Raw genomic sequence first — 15,489 nt, 5'->3', positions numbered from 1 at the left:
AAGCCTGGGCTCTTTCCACTGAGCCACACTGCTTCTCTATGGTAAGCTCGTTGGGGGCAGGTAACATGTCCAACTCTGCTGCACTGTACTCTCCCAAGTGCTTAGTACAGTGCTCAGCACACAATGAGCACTCAATAAATATCATTAATTGATTGACTGCTTGGAGGAGATGTGATTAGAAAGAGGGTATTTCCACCATTTGGTTCTTTTCCTGGGCCTCCTTCACTGACCTTCACAAAGGCACACTCTCTAAATTAAAAAGGGATGGCATAATAGGTTTTAATATTAAACTGCCTGACCTCTTTAGGGTGCTTTCTACTTTTAGAAAACTCCCCCTCAAGTACTCTAGACGACATGAGGGTCAAAGTGAAAGGATAAAATTCTAACTGTGCGTTTCCAATATCAAAAGTGATAAAACTAAAAATTGTTCTGACTCGGCAAAAACTAACCCTTCTAACCTCTGAATCCCAAAATACTAATGTTAGCCTACGATATGGTTTTTAAAAAAGCTATATTTGGTGGGGGGGAGAGAGACAGAGAGAAAGAGAGAGAGTGCTTAATGAGATCATTGTACGGTTGTTAATCAGGGCATTTACAACTTTCTGAAGAGGATTTCATATAAGCAGACTAGACTCACATCAAAAAAAAAAAAACATATGGCGGTTGAAATGGAGAGAGCCCTTGGGGACCTGTCACAGGGCATGAATGGAAAGTTACTGCTTGACATCCTAAAACCAGTCTCCTTCCCCCAAATGTTCAATCGATCAGTGGTATTTACTGAACGCTTACAGCGCATAGAACACTGTACAAAAATACTTGGGAGAACCCAGTACAACAGAGTTCGTAACCATGTGCCCTGCTTGATCTGAAGGATAAAAAAAACCCTCCTGGAACAGCAAAGGACTCTGGAATCAACAGTCTGAGGATGCTGGAATCAAACTCAGCATCAAGCTTTTGCTTCTGCATTTGGATCTGTACTCTTTAAAGCACCTGACATTCACTCCAACCACAGCACTTACATCCATATCTGTAATTTATTTTAAAGCCTGCCTCCTCCTTGAGGTTGTCAGCTCATCTAGACTCTAAGCTCGTTGTGGGCAGGGGATGTGCCTGTTTATTATCAGGATGCACTCTCTCCCAAGCGCTTAGTACAGTGCTCTAGAACACACATTATGCACTCAATAAATACAACTGAATGAATGAAATTGTGGACAGAGAACATGCCTATTGACTCCTTACTGTACTCTCCCAAGAGCTTAGTACAGTGCTTAACACATAGTAAGCGCTCAAAAAATACCACTGATTCAACCTGCTGGAGGAGCAGGACGTACAGGAGCCACAAACCCACTTAGCTTAGCGAATAAGCAACAGGTAAAAACAGAATGTTAAGGATTCTTACCCCCCGCGACACAACTGAGGAACTAAGGAGAGGGGAGGGTAAACTTCTTTAAAAGGACAGTCTGGGGGATGGAAGATATTAACGGGTAACTCTGACCCGAGCTCTTGACTGGTCAGGTGGATGAGGGGTTGGATCAGTTTCTCAAGGTCATTCCCTTCTAGACTAAAAGCTCCTTGTGGACAGGGAATGCATCTAGCGACTCTACTGTATTGTTCTGTCGGCCAATCGTATTTATTGAGTGCTTACTGTGGGCAGCGTGCTACACTAAAAACTTGGGAGAGTACAATATAACCATAAACTGACATACTCCCTGCACACGAACCCAGAGCCTAGAGGGGTATTAATAATAATAATTATGGTACTTAAGCGCTTACTGTGAGTCAGGCACTTTTCTAAGCGCTGGGATAGATACAAGCTATTCAGATTGGACACAGTCCCTGTCCCATAAGGGGCTTACACTCTTAATCCGCCTTTTACAGATGAGAGCACTAAGGCCCAGAGAAGATAAGTGACTTGCCCAAGATAGTGCAGCGGACACGTGGTGGAGCCGGGATTGGAAGCCAGGTCCTTCCGACTCCCAGGCTTGTGCTCTATCCGCTAAGCCACTCAAGTGCCTAGCACAGTGCTCAGGGCACTGCAAGCGCTCAGTAAATACCACTGATGGATCAATCGCCTGCCCGTGCCCGCCTGCAGCAAATCTTGCTGAAAACCATCCTATTGGGGCCTACCTCTTTTCTCTTGATTGCTCTGGAGACTGTATGCTCCTGTGGGCAGGGATTGTACCTACCAACTCTATTGTGTGTTGTACTTTCCCAAGTCGCTTAGTCCACTGCTCTATACCTAATACACGCTCAACAAATACAGCTGACTGCTTGACTGATCCTATTCCCACTGAGAGTCGCCCCCCCCCCCCCCCCCCCCCCCCCCCCCCCCCACCACCACCTCGAACAATATCTTGCTGGTCACAGAGAGTCAGACTATTTTAATGGCCACAAGTACAGGGTAATTATGGAATACTGGGCAGGAACCTAAGAGTATGAGCAATTCCTGGCTCAGACCTTCATCCTGTTTCGCTCTGACAGTGGCCGCAGCACTCCCAGAGGAAATGTCACCATAATCGATGGTGTTTACTGAATGCTTCCTTCTTGTGGGCAGGGCACTGGACTAAGCGCCTAGAACTATATAACTGGAGGATGACTGCCCTCCCAGACTTTGATCCTAATGTTTCAGGATGGACCATCGATCAACTGATCATATTTATCAAGCACTTACTGTACGCAAAGCACCGCACTAAGCAACCTGGGAGAGTAAAACACAAGCAATATGACAGACACCACCATTGAACACCCCTAACTTTTCTCCCCAGTAACTCCTTAATGGAATTCTCACCCATGAATTAATCCAAACGCGCTCATAATTTTCTGTCTTCACAACTTCCTGGGGGAACAATTCTTTACCATTATTATTATTATTTTATGGTATTTGTTAAGTGCTTACTACATGTCAAGCACTGCACTAAGCACTGAGAGAGATACAAGCTAATCAGGTCAGACACAGTCGAGGTCCCACAAGGGGCTCACAGTCTTATGTTTTATAGACGAGGGAACTGAGGTACTTGGAGTGACTTGCCCAAGGTCACATAGCAGACAAGAGGCAGAGCCGGGATCGGAACCCAGGTCCTTCTGACTCCCTGGCCTGTTCTCCATCCACTAGACCATGTTCCTTCACCACATATTATCATATAGAATTTCATATACCTGCCGCCTGTGTAGGTTTAAACACTTTCCATTATAAAGGTCACTTTGATGCTAGAAGCTCTTGAAGACCAGCCCATTTTCCAGAGTGTAAACTGCCTTTTCCTATGAAGCAGTTTCTCCCCGCGCCCCAACCCCCATGTTTCTTTCACCGAAACGGCCCACCTTTCTGACTTGCACCTGCTCGATAATCAGAGGTTTTCAATGAAATCATTCTCAGAGTGTCGAGAACTCTATCTTCAGTATACCCCAGTCAGTTCCACTTTGAATAAGCACTAAGCATAAATAGGCTAGGGAACATCATAAAAGCCATCTCGAGGGAGGGGCTGGGAGAAAAGAAAATCAGGTCTCACTAGAGGGCAAAGCCCTTGGAAGGCGGGCACAATTACAAAGCACTATAATGACAGCGGTTCCATTTCACACCGTGTGCTCATTTCCAGGAACTTTAATTGAAGCTGTAAGAGGGGCATGTGAATGGAGATCTCTTTTCTTGAGTGATTTGTTGATGCTTGTCTTCAAGGCAGCCATCTCTCTGAATTTTTCTTTAGTGAGTAGGCTTTTTCTAGGCAGGGAACATGTCTGCTGTATTGTACTCTCCCAAGCACTCAGTACAGTGTTCGGTACAAAGTAAGCCCTCAATAAATAGTCTGCTCATAATCCTGGAAACGTGCGGAAGACCCCTTTGGCCTCGGTCTTCCCATTCGGATTCTCTTAAGGATCTAAGAGCTTAGTGCAGTGCTCTGCACACAGTAAGCACTCAATAAATACCAGTGATTGATTAGTGGAGGGGAAGGGGGTGGTGAAGAGAGCAGTGAGTCAAAAAAAGAGTTCATCACCACCACCCAGGCCCTACTCAGGAAAACGGTCAGAGGAATTGGGGGGAGGGGGACAAACTGCATTACTGCTGCATTATTGTTTTTATTTCACATCACCTTTGCCGTTTGACATTCATTTTGACATTCAACTCACTTGAGATCACGTAAGAACTCTCCCTATTTAAAAACCACCGCATGGGTCCGGTGTCTGTAACCTAAAATGGAAAATAAATCTCACATTTTAAACCATTGAAGCAATTTAAGTGATTCACTCATGATGGGTTTTTGAGTCCCTTTAAGAGCTCTGGCTGGATTGTAAATTATTCTAAGAATCTTGATTTGGAGGACATTAAATCACTTTGCATCCTGGGTGTTCTTCACCTTCCCCCAGTTCTACAACAGCTTTGAACAGTTGATACAGTTCTTCTTTAATAATAAGAATCTGGGTGTTTGTTCATTGCTATGTGTCAGGCACTGTACTAAGCGCTGGGGTAGGTACAAGGTAATTGGGTTGGACAAAGTCCATGTCCCACATGGGGCTCACAGTCTTAATCTCCATTTTACAGATGAAATAACTGAGACATAGAGAAGTTAAATGACTCACCCAAGGTCACACAGCAGACAAGTGGCAGGGCTGGGATTAGAACCCAGGTCCTTCTGACTCCCAGGCCCGTGCACTAACCACTAGACCACGCTGCTTCAGGCCAAAAGACAATTTCGAATCTCCCAAATATTGGGACAAATGGATTTATACAGATAGAAATCAATTCATTTACTCCCCAAGGAGGGCTTTTCGACCAAATTTATTTTGAGATCTCATGTGAAGCACGATAAATTACCAGTCTGAGGAGAGGGCATTACTGGGGGGAAGGGGGAAAAGTCTCATGTAACCAGCCACCTTAGATGAGCGAAATATAAAGCTGTCCAGTGAGTAGGGTTTTCTACTATTCAACTCCAACTACTCCTATGATCTTGGCATTCACGGGAACTGTGTGCATTTCTTCAAAATTCTTCCAAGCCTGGATCGAACAGTACCCTTGAAATGTAATCAGTGAAAAGCACTTTGAATGCATAATGCTTGTACACAGAAACTGCTAAGAATCCAGAACACCTAAACGTTATGATCTTGGGGTGAGTAAGATGAAAAAGTGGATATCAGAAGAGCTCATGCGTGTCGACGGGGCCCTTTAAACAAGGCTCTAATGTTACCAGGATGCAGCATCCGATCAAAAATGAGGCAAGGAAGGTACATTCGCAAAACAAAAAGTCCCAGAAAACGGCAAGTCCTGCTTGAAATGGCCTCCAAGCCAGAAAGCAAGAGTTCAAACTGGGGCGGCGGGGTGGGGGTGTCATGCAATTCTTTTTGTCTGCTCAGTCAAGTTCTTTTCCTAAAATTTTATCTTTGAGAAAACAACATTACTCAGCAGGCCATAAAGATTCCAACTATTCAAATCCAGCTACGGAACATTATTTGAACATTTTCTGACTATAACAAAACCCACCAGCAAGTTAACGATGGCGGCTATGTTTCATTAAAGCTTCCCTCGCTTACATATAATTACTTTTTATTACATTACTTTACCCTAAAACACCTTTTATCTGAGGACCTCAAACTCCCTGGGGAAAACCAGTCAGAGGTGCTTTCTCATCCAAAAGTGTTCAGTGCTCTGCACACAGTAAGCACTCAATAAATATACTTGATTGAGTTGGCAACAGGGCAGGAAACAAACAACTCTCATCCCCTAATTATAAATCTTAGCAACACCATGTTTTTGGGTTTTTATTGTGGGTTTTTTATGGCATTTGTTAAGCACCTACTATGTATCAGATATTGTACTAAGCACTGGCTAAACAAGCTAAACAGGTTGGACACAGTCCCTGTCCCACATTGGGCTCAAAGTCTTAGTCCCCATTTTACACATGAGGCAACTGAGAAGTGAAGTGACTTGCCCAGGGTCACACAGGAGGTAAGTGGTGAAGCCAACATTACAACCCAGATCCTTCTGACACCCAGGCCTGTGCTCTATCCACTAGGCTAAGCTACTTTGTTATTCCTCATCACTTTAAGCTGTAATTTATCTTAATGTCTGTCACCCCTCTAGACTGTAAGCTCTTTGCAGACAGGGATCATGTTTACCAACTCTATTGTACTGTGCTCTCCCAAGTGCTTATTTCACTAAGTGCTCAAAAAACTCTCATTTGAGTCTTTCCTTGCCTAGGGATTAAAGTGTTTTTCTGTTTCTTCTGTCCTTTTAAGAGGGAGGGCAGAAAGACAAAGAAATCTACTAATAACTTTAAAGCACTGTTCCAACTTTTGAAAGTATCTTGCTTAAGCCTGCCTTGGAGATCAGCCACTTCCTAAATTAATCTAGGCCTCTTACATTCTCTGTATCTAAAAGAGTTGCACCCCTTTCCCCCTCAAAAAACCATACAAAAAAACACATATAGATAGGATCTGGCTTAGTTCATTCATTCATTCAGATTTATTGAGCTCTTACTGTGTGCAGAGCACTGTACTAAGCATTTGGGAGAGTACAATACAACAACAGACACATTCCCTGCCCACAGTGAGTTTACAGTCTAGAGGGCCCAAGTTTGAAGCAAGATGCATGGGAACGGCCAAAGGGAGAAGCCCAAAGGCAAAGAGGGGCCTTCTATCAATCCATCAATGATATTTATTGAGCGCTTACTGTGTGCCTAACACAGCACTAAGCACTTCGGAGAATACAACATAACAGAGTTGGTATATATGTTCCCTACCCGCAACAAGCTAAAAGTCTAGAGAAGGAGACAGACATTGATATAAAGAAATTACAGATATGGACATAAGTGCTGTGGGGCTGAGGGAGGGGTGAATAAAGAGTGCAAATCCAAGGGCCAAGGTGATGTGGAAAAAAGTGGGAGAAGAAGAAATGAGGGCTTAGTCAGGGAAGGCCTCTTGGAGGAGCTGGGCACTGGGACTGCGCTTCCCCAGGCATATGACAAGAACAACAACTGCAGTATTTGTTAAACGCATACTATATGCCAAGCACTGTACTAAGCGCTGGGGTGGACACAAGCAAATTGGGTTGGATATGGGGCCTGTCACTGGAAGGCCGGGAATGGGGGCCCCAGTCCATTTTCCTGGGCCCAGGCCCCTCATCCCCTTCAATTAATCAGTGGCATTTATTGAGTGCTTACTATGTCCAGAGGAATGTACTAAGCGCTTGGGAGAGTACAATTCAACAGGATTAGCAGACGTGTCCCCTGTCCATAGTGAACTTATAGCCTAGAGGGGGAGACGGATGTTAATAGGAATAAATAACTTAAAATATATAATTGAAAGATATGCACATAAGTGCTGTGGGGGTGGAGAGATTATGAAGTGTCCAAAGGTCACATATCCAAGTGCAGAGACTACTCAGAAAGGAGACCGAGCTGAGGGGGAGAGGGCTTCATCAGGGAAGGCCTCTGGAAGGAGGTTCATTCATTCATTCAATCATATTTACTGTGCTCTTACTGTGTGCAGAGCACTGTACTAAGCACCTGGGAAAGTACAATACAACAATAAACTGTGACATTAATTAATTATGGTATTTGTTAAGCAATTACTATGTACCAAGCACTCTTCTAAGCACTGGAGTAGATACAAAGTAATCAGGTTGGCCCACGTGGGGCTCACAGTCTTAATCTCCATTTTACAGATGAGGTAGGTGAGGCCCAGAGAAGTGAAGTGACTTGCCCAAGGTCACGGAGCCGGGATTAGAACCCACGTCCTCTGACTCCCAAGCCCGTGCTCTTTCCACTAAGCCACGCTGCTCCTCGACATTCCCTGCCCACAATGAGCTCAGAGTCTAGAGGGGGGGGGACATCAGTACAAGTAAAATGACAGATATGTACATAAGTGCTGTGGGGCTGGGAGCGGGGGAAGAGCAAAGGGATAAATAAAATGACAGACATGGACATCGGTGCTTTGAGGCTGGGACGGGGGAAGAGCAAACGGAGCAAGCCAGGGAGAGGCAGAAGAGGGTGGGAGATGTGGACCCCTCCCTCCTGCCCACCCCCACCTCCCCAGGCCTCAGACGAATGAGCAGACCGTGAGGAGGACTGCCCCCGCGTTGACCCTTTTAGACTGTGAGCCCACTGTTGGGTAGGGACTGTCTCTATACGTTGCCAACTTGTACTTCCCAAGCACTTAGTACAGTGCTCTGCACACAGTAAGCGCTCAATAAATACGATTGATGATGATGATGATGATGACCACAGCCCAGGGCCCGGAATTGCAGTCCCCGCTCTATCCATAGGCCATTTCTCGTTCATTCATTCACTCGCTTATTCATTCAATCATATGTACTGAGCGCTTACTGTGTGCAGAGCACCATGCTAAGCGCTTGGGAAAGTACAACTCGGCAACACAGAGGTCCTATCCCTGCCCACAGCAGGCTCACTGTCTAGAGTTTTACTGGCTGAAATAAAGTCCTTCTTTGGGCCCCTGGAGCTGGTGGAAAAACTTTGCCAAGAAGCATCTGACATAGCAAAAAGTGTTAAAAATCTACCAGAATTACAGTGAGTTGGGTGTAAAGCATTACCAGCAGCATACATTCTTGATTTAAAAAAATACAAAATTCCAGTTTTACCATATAGCAAGTCTTTCCTGCAGTTCCTCAGGGACAGATTTATACTGATGCCTATTTACTTGTTTTGATGTCTATCTCCCCCCCCACCCAAGCTGTAAGTTCATTGTGGGCAGGGATTGTCTCTACTGCTGAACTGTACTTTCCAAGCACTTAGTACAGTACAGTGCAGAGCACACAGTAAGCGCTCAATAAATACAACTGAATGAGTAGAAGGAGGGGCAGGCAGACTTCAAAACAAGTCAACAGGCATCAATAAGGATAGATAGAAGTATGGGCCCAGTCCCTGAGGAGCCCCTCCTCGCCCCCACAGCCACTTCATTCATACATTCATTCAATCATATTTATTGAGCACTTACTGTGTGCAGAGCACTGTACTACGTGCTTGGGAAGTACAAATTGGCAGCCTGGCTCAATGACAAGAGCCCGGGCTTGGGAGTCAGAGGTCATGGGTTCTAATCGCAGGTCCGCCACTTATCATCTGTGTGACCTTGGGCAAATCACTCAACTTCTCTGAGCCTGAGTTACCTCATCTGTAAAATGGGGATGAAGACTATGAGCCCCACGTGAGACAACCTGATCACCTTGTATCTGCCCCCAGGGCTTAGAACAGTGTTTTGCCCATAGTAAGCACTTAACAAATGCCATCATTAAATCAGCAGCATACAAAGATGCTCATCACCTCCCTGCAAAATTGGGATAAGACCCCTGTGCTTCCTTCCTCTGTCCAGGTGAGCCCTGTGTGGGGCAGGGACTGAGCTCAACTGAATTATCTTGAGTCCACTTCAGTGTTAGGCAAGGTGCTTGGGATGGAGTATGGGCTAAGTAATAATAATAATGATGGTATTTATTAAGCGTTAAACTCTATTCTAAGCACTGGGGGGGGATACAAGGTGATCAGGTTGTCCCAAGTGGGGCTCACAGTCTTCATCTCCATTTTCCACATGTGGGAACTGAGGCCCAGAGAAGTGAAGTGACTTGCCCAAAGTCACACAGCTGATGAGTGGCGGAGCCAGGATTAGAACCCATTACCTCTGACTCCCGAGCCTGTGCTCTTTCCACTGAGCCACACTGCTTCTCTGAGCCTCAGTTGCCTCATCTGGAAACTGGGGATTAAGACTGTGAGCCCCACATGGGACAACCTGATCACCCTGTATCCTCCCCAGTGCTTAGAACAGTGCTTCGCACATAGTAAGCACTTAACAAATGCCATTATTATTATTATTATTATTATGGAGGAGAGGCTAAATGAAGACCATTTTTAGGATATTAGCAAGGCGGTAAAAGGGAACTAGAGTGAGCGCCCCTCCCCAGCCCCCAGGGACCCCCGGCCCTGGCCAGGCCGGTATTTTGACGATTCTGACACCTGTCTACATGTTTTGTTGTCTGTCTCCCCCTTCTAGCCTGTGAGCCTGTTGCTGGGTAGGGGTCGTCTCTGTTGCCGACATACCAAGCGCTTAGTCCAGTGCTCTGCACACAGTGAGCGCTCAATAAATACGATTGAATGAATATAGCTATATAATTCTATTTGTTCTGACGATTTTGACGCCTGTCTACGTGTATTGTTCTGTTGTCTGTCTCCCCCTTCTAGACTGTGAGCCTGTTGCTGGGTAGGGGCCATCTGTATCTGTTGCCGACTTGTACTTTCCAAGCGCTTAGTCCAGTGCTCTGCACACAGTGAGTGCTCAATAAATACGACTGAATGAATGACTATAGCTATATAATTCTATTTGTTCTGGCGATTTTGACGCCTGTCTACATGCTTTGTTTTGTTGTCTGTCTTGCCCTTCTAGGCTGTAAGCCCGTTGTTGGGTAGGGACCGTCACTGTGCGTTACCGACTTGTACTTCCCAAGCACTTAGTCCAGTGCTCTGCACACTGTAAGCCCTCAATTTATTTATTTTACTTGTACATATTTACTATTCTATTTACTTTGTTAATGACGAGCATCTAGCTTTATTTCTATTTATTCTGACGACTTGACACCTGTCTCCATGTTTTGTTTTGTTGTCTGTTGTTGGGTAGGGACCGTGTCTACCTGTTAACTACTTGTACTTCCCAAGCGCTTAGTCCAGTGCTCTGCACACAGTAAGCACTCAACTTATTTACTTTACTTGTACCGATTTACTATTCTATTTATTTTGTTAATGATGTGCACATAGCTCTATTTCTATTTACTCTGACGACACCTGTCTACGTGTATTGTTTTGTCGTCTGTCTCCCCCTTCTAGCCTGTGAACCCGCTGTTGGGTAGGGGCTGTCTCTGTTGCCTACTTCCCAAGTGCTTAGTCCAGTGCTCTGCACACAGTAAGCACTCAATAAATACGACTGAATGAATGAATACAGCTATATGATTCTATTTGTTCTGACAATTTTGACGCCTGTCTACGTGTATTATTTTGTTGTCTGTCTCCCCCGTCTAGCCTGTGAGCCTGTTGAGTAGGGACTGTCTGTATCTGTTGCCAGCTCCTACTTCCCAAGCATTAAGCCCAGTGCTCTGCACACAGTAAGCCCTCAATTTATTTACTTTACTTGTACATATTTACAATTCTATTTATTTTGTTAATGACGTGCACCTAGCTTTATTTGTATTTATTCTGACGACTTAACACCTGTCTCCATGTTTTGTATTGTCGTCTGTCTCCCCCTTCTAGCCTGTGAGCCAGTTGTTGGGTGGGGGTCGTCTCTATCTGTTGCCGACTCCTACTTCCCAAGAATTAAGCCCAGTGCTCTGCACACAGTAAGCCCTCAATTACTTTATTTTACTTGTACATATTTACAATTCTATTTATTTTGTTAATGATGTGCACCTAGCTTTATTTCTATTTATTTTGACGACCTGACACTTATCTCCATGTTTTGTACTGTCGCCTGTCTCCCCCTTCTAGCCTGTGAGCCCGTTGTTGGGTAGGGGCCGTCTCTGTTGCCGACTTCTCAAGCGCTTAGTCCAGTGCTCTGCACACAGGGAGCACTCAATAAATGTGATTGACTGAATACAGCTATATAATTCTATTTGTTCTGACGATTTTGACGCCTGTCTACGTGTACTGTTTTGTTTGTCTCCCCCTTCTAGCCTGTGAGCCCGTTGTTGGGTAGGGGCCGTCTCTGCTGTCGACTTCCCAAGCGCTTAGTCCAGTGCTCTGCACACAGGGAGCACTCAATAAATATGATTGAATGAACGCAGCTATATAGTTCCATTTGTTCTGACGATTTTGACACCTGTCAACGTGCATTGTTTTGTTTGCCTCCCCCTTCTAGCCTGTGAGCCCGCTGTTGGGTAGGGGCCGTCTCTATCTGTTGCCGACTTCCCAAGCATTTAGTCCAGTGCTCTGCACACAGGGAGCGCTCAATAAATATGATTGAATGAACTCTACGCGCATTGTTTTGTTTGCCTCCCCCTTCTAGCCTGTGAGCCCACTGTTCAATAGGGGCCGTCTCTATCTGTTGCCGACTTCCCAAGCGCTTAGTCCAGTGCTCTGCACACAGGGAGCATTCAATGAATACGACTGAATGAATGAATGCATGCAGCTATATAGTCCTATTTGTTCTGACGATTTTGACGCCTGTCTACGTGCACTGTTTTGTTTGCCTCCCCCTTCTAGCCTGTGAGCCCGCTGTACACTAGGGGCCGTCTCTATCTGTTGTCGACTTCCCGAGCGCTTAGTCCAGTGCTCTGCACACAGGGAGCATTCAATGAATACGACTGAATGAATGAATGCATGCAGCTATATAGTCCTATTTGTTCTGACGATTTTTACGCCTGTCTACGTGCATTGTTTTGTTTGCCTCCCCCTTCTAGCCTGTGAGCCCGCTGTTCACTAGGGGCCGTCTCTATCTGTTGTCGACTTCCCGAGCGCTTAGTCCAGTGCTCTGCACACAGGGAGCACTCAATAAATGCGACTGAATGAATGAATGCAGCTATATAGTTCTATTTGTTCTGACGATTTTGACGCCTGTCTACGTGCCCTGTTTTGTTTGCCTCCCCCTTCTAGCCTGTGAGCCCGCTGTTCAACAAGGGCCGTCTCTATCTGTTGCCAACTTCCCAAGAGCTTAGTCCAGTGCTGTGCACACAGGGAGCGCTCAATAAATGCGACTGAATGAATGAATGCAGCTATATAGTTCTATTTGTTCTGACGATTTTGACGCCTGTCTACGTGCCCTGTTTTGTTTGCCTCCCCCTTCTAGCCTGTGAGCCCGCTGTTCAACAGGGGCCGTCTCTATCTGTTGCCAACTTCCCAAGAGCTTAGTCCAGTGCTCTGCACACAGGGAGCGCTCAATAAATACGACTGACTGAATGAATGCATGCAGCTATATAGTTCTATTTGTTCTGACGATTTTGACGCCTGCCTACGTGCACTGTTTTGTTTGCCTCCCCCTTCTAGACTGCGAGCCCGCTGTTGGGTAGGGGCCGTCTCTAGCTGTTGTCGACTTCCCAAGCGCTTAGTCCAGTGCTGTGCACACAGGGGGCGCTCAATAAATACGACTGAATGAATGAATGCATGCTGCTATATAGTTCTATTTGTTGTGACGATTTTGACGCCTGATTACGTGCATTGTTTGGTTTGCCTCCCCCTTCTAGACTGCGAGCCCGCTGTTGGGTAGGGGCCGTCTCTAGCTGTTGTCGACTTCCCAAGCGCTTAGTCCAGTGCTGTGCACACAGGGGGCGCTCAATAAATACGACTGAATGAATGAATGAATGAATGAATGAAAGGGAGGCCCCGGGGCCTGTCAGAGCAGGGGCCCGGCCCCTCGCTCACCCCGCCGCCGCCGCCGCCTCCTCCTGCTGCTGCTGCTGCTGCTGCTGTTTGGTCCGGTCCTTTCCGGTCCCGTCCGGTCCGATCCGGTTCGGTCCGGTCCGGCCGGGCGGCCGGCGGTTCCCTCCTCAGCTGGGCCCCGGCCCCGTGTCCTGCATTGACCCGGAAGTGGCGCGGCCGCCGCCGCCGCCGTCCCTCAGCACCACGTGACCCGACGCCGGCGCGCGACGCCCCGCGCGCCCGACGTCCCCTAACGGCCGCAGGGCGCCGTTGCCATGGGGACGGGCCCGGCTTTGAGGCCTAGCGCCGTGGAGGCGGCCTGCTCATTCAATCAATCAATCAATCAATCAATCAATCGTATTTATTGAGCGCTTACTACGTGCAGAGCACTGTACTAAGCGCTTGGGAAGTACAAATTGGCAACACATAGAGACAGTCCCTACCCAACAGTGGGCTCACAGTCTAAAAGGGGGAGACAGAGAACAGAACCAAACATACCAACAAAATAAAATAAATAGGATAGAAATGTACAAGTAAAATAAATAAATAAATAAATAAATAGAGTAATAAATATGTACAACCATATATACCTATATACAGGTGCTGTGGGGAAGGGAAGGAGGTAAGATGGGGGGATGGAGAGGGGGACGAGGGGGAGAGGAAGGAAGGGGCTCAGTCTGGGAAGGCCTCCTGGAGGAGGTGAGCTCTCAGCAGGGCCTTGAAGGGAGGAAGAGCGCTAGCTTGGCGGAGGGGCAGAGGGAGGGCATTCCAGGCCCGGGGGATGACGTATTGTTTTGTTAATACAAAACGTATTAACAAAATAAAATGAATAAATTTGTACAAGTAAAATAAATAGAGTAATAAATATGTACAAACATATATACATATAAACAGATGCTGTGAGGAGGGGGGAATCATTCATTCTGTTCTAATCATAATGGCATTTGTTCATTCATTCATTCGTATTTATTGAGCTATTTCTGTGCGCAGAGCACTGGACTAAGCCCTTGGGATGTCCAAGTTGGCAACATCTAGAGACGGTCCCCACCCAACAGCGGGCTCACAGGCTAGAAGGAGGAGACAGACAACGAAACAAAACGTATTAACAAAATAAAATAAATAGAATAAATATGTACAAGTAAAATAGAGTAATAAATATGTACAAACATATATACATATATACATATAAACAAGTGCTGTGGGGCGGGGGAATCATTCATTCATTCAATTGTATTTATTGAGCGCTTACTGTGCGCAGAGCACTGGACTAAGCCCTTGGGAAGTCCAAGTTGGCAACATCTTGAGACGGTCCCCACCCAACAGCGGTCTCACAGTCTAGGAGGGGGAGACAGACAACAAAACAAAACGTATAAACCAAATAATAATATTCATTCATTCATTCAATTGTATTTATTGAGTGCATACAGTGTGCAGAGCACTGTACTAAGCGCTTGGGAAGTACAAGGTTGGAACATCTAGAGACAGTCCCTACCCAACAGCGGGCTCACAGTCTAGAAGGGGGAGACAGACAACAAAACAAAACGTATAAACCAAATAATAATATTCATTCATTCATTCATTCAATCGTATTTATTGAGCGCTTACTGTGTGCAGAGCACTGTACTAAGCGCTTGGGAAGTAGAAGTTAGCAACATCTAGAGATGGTCCCTACCCAACAGCGGGCTCACAGTCTAGAAGGTGGAGACAGAGAACAAAACAAAACATATTAACAAAATAAAATAAATAGAATATGTACAAGTAAAATAAATAGAGTAATTCATTCAATCTAGATTGTGAGCCTGCTGTTGGGTAGGGACCGTCTCTGTATGTTACCAACTTGGACTTCCCAAGCACTTAGTACAGTGCTCTGCACACAGTAAGCGCTCAATAAGTATGTACAAATTCATATATATACTTATAAATATATATTTATAAATGAATACATATTTATAAATTTATAAACATATATTTATAAATTTATAAATGAATAAATATTTATAAATTTATTGACACATATTTATAAATACATATTTATAAATTTATAAATGAATAAATATTTATTGAGCGCTTACCGTGTGCAGAGCACTGTACTAAGCGCTTGTGAAGTAAGAGTCGGTAACATATAGAATTCAACCGTATTTATTGAGTGCTTACT

The 15,489-nt window shown here is 45.4% G+C and overlaps 1 protein-coding gene across 2 annotated transcripts in view; it reads right to left on the bottom strand.

The window, feature by feature from the left end:
• The window catches only part of LOC119934570 (tubulin-specific chaperone cofactor E-like protein), a 136,288-nt gene extending 122,810 nt beyond the window's left edge, over positions 1-13,478 (bottom strand). For both annotated transcript variants that reach the window (XM_038754100.1, XM_038754101.1), the window contains exon 1: positions 13,338-13,478. The gene's annotated coding sequence lies outside the window, so the exon portion shown is untranslated. The remainder of the gene's footprint in view (positions 1-13,337) is intronic.
• Between the last annotated feature and the right edge of the window lie 2,011 nt (positions 13,479-15,489).

This window comes from Tachyglossus aculeatus, chromosome 11 (genome assembly GCF_015852505.1).
Source record: "Tachyglossus aculeatus isolate mTacAcu1 chromosome 11, mTacAcu1.pri, whole genome shotgun sequence".
NCBI lineage: Eukaryota > Metazoa > Chordata > Mammalia > Monotremata > Tachyglossidae > Tachyglossus > Tachyglossus aculeatus.
The sequence above is the reverse complement of the archived record's forward strand: the minus strand, read 5'-3'. Positions and strand labels throughout refer to the sequence as shown.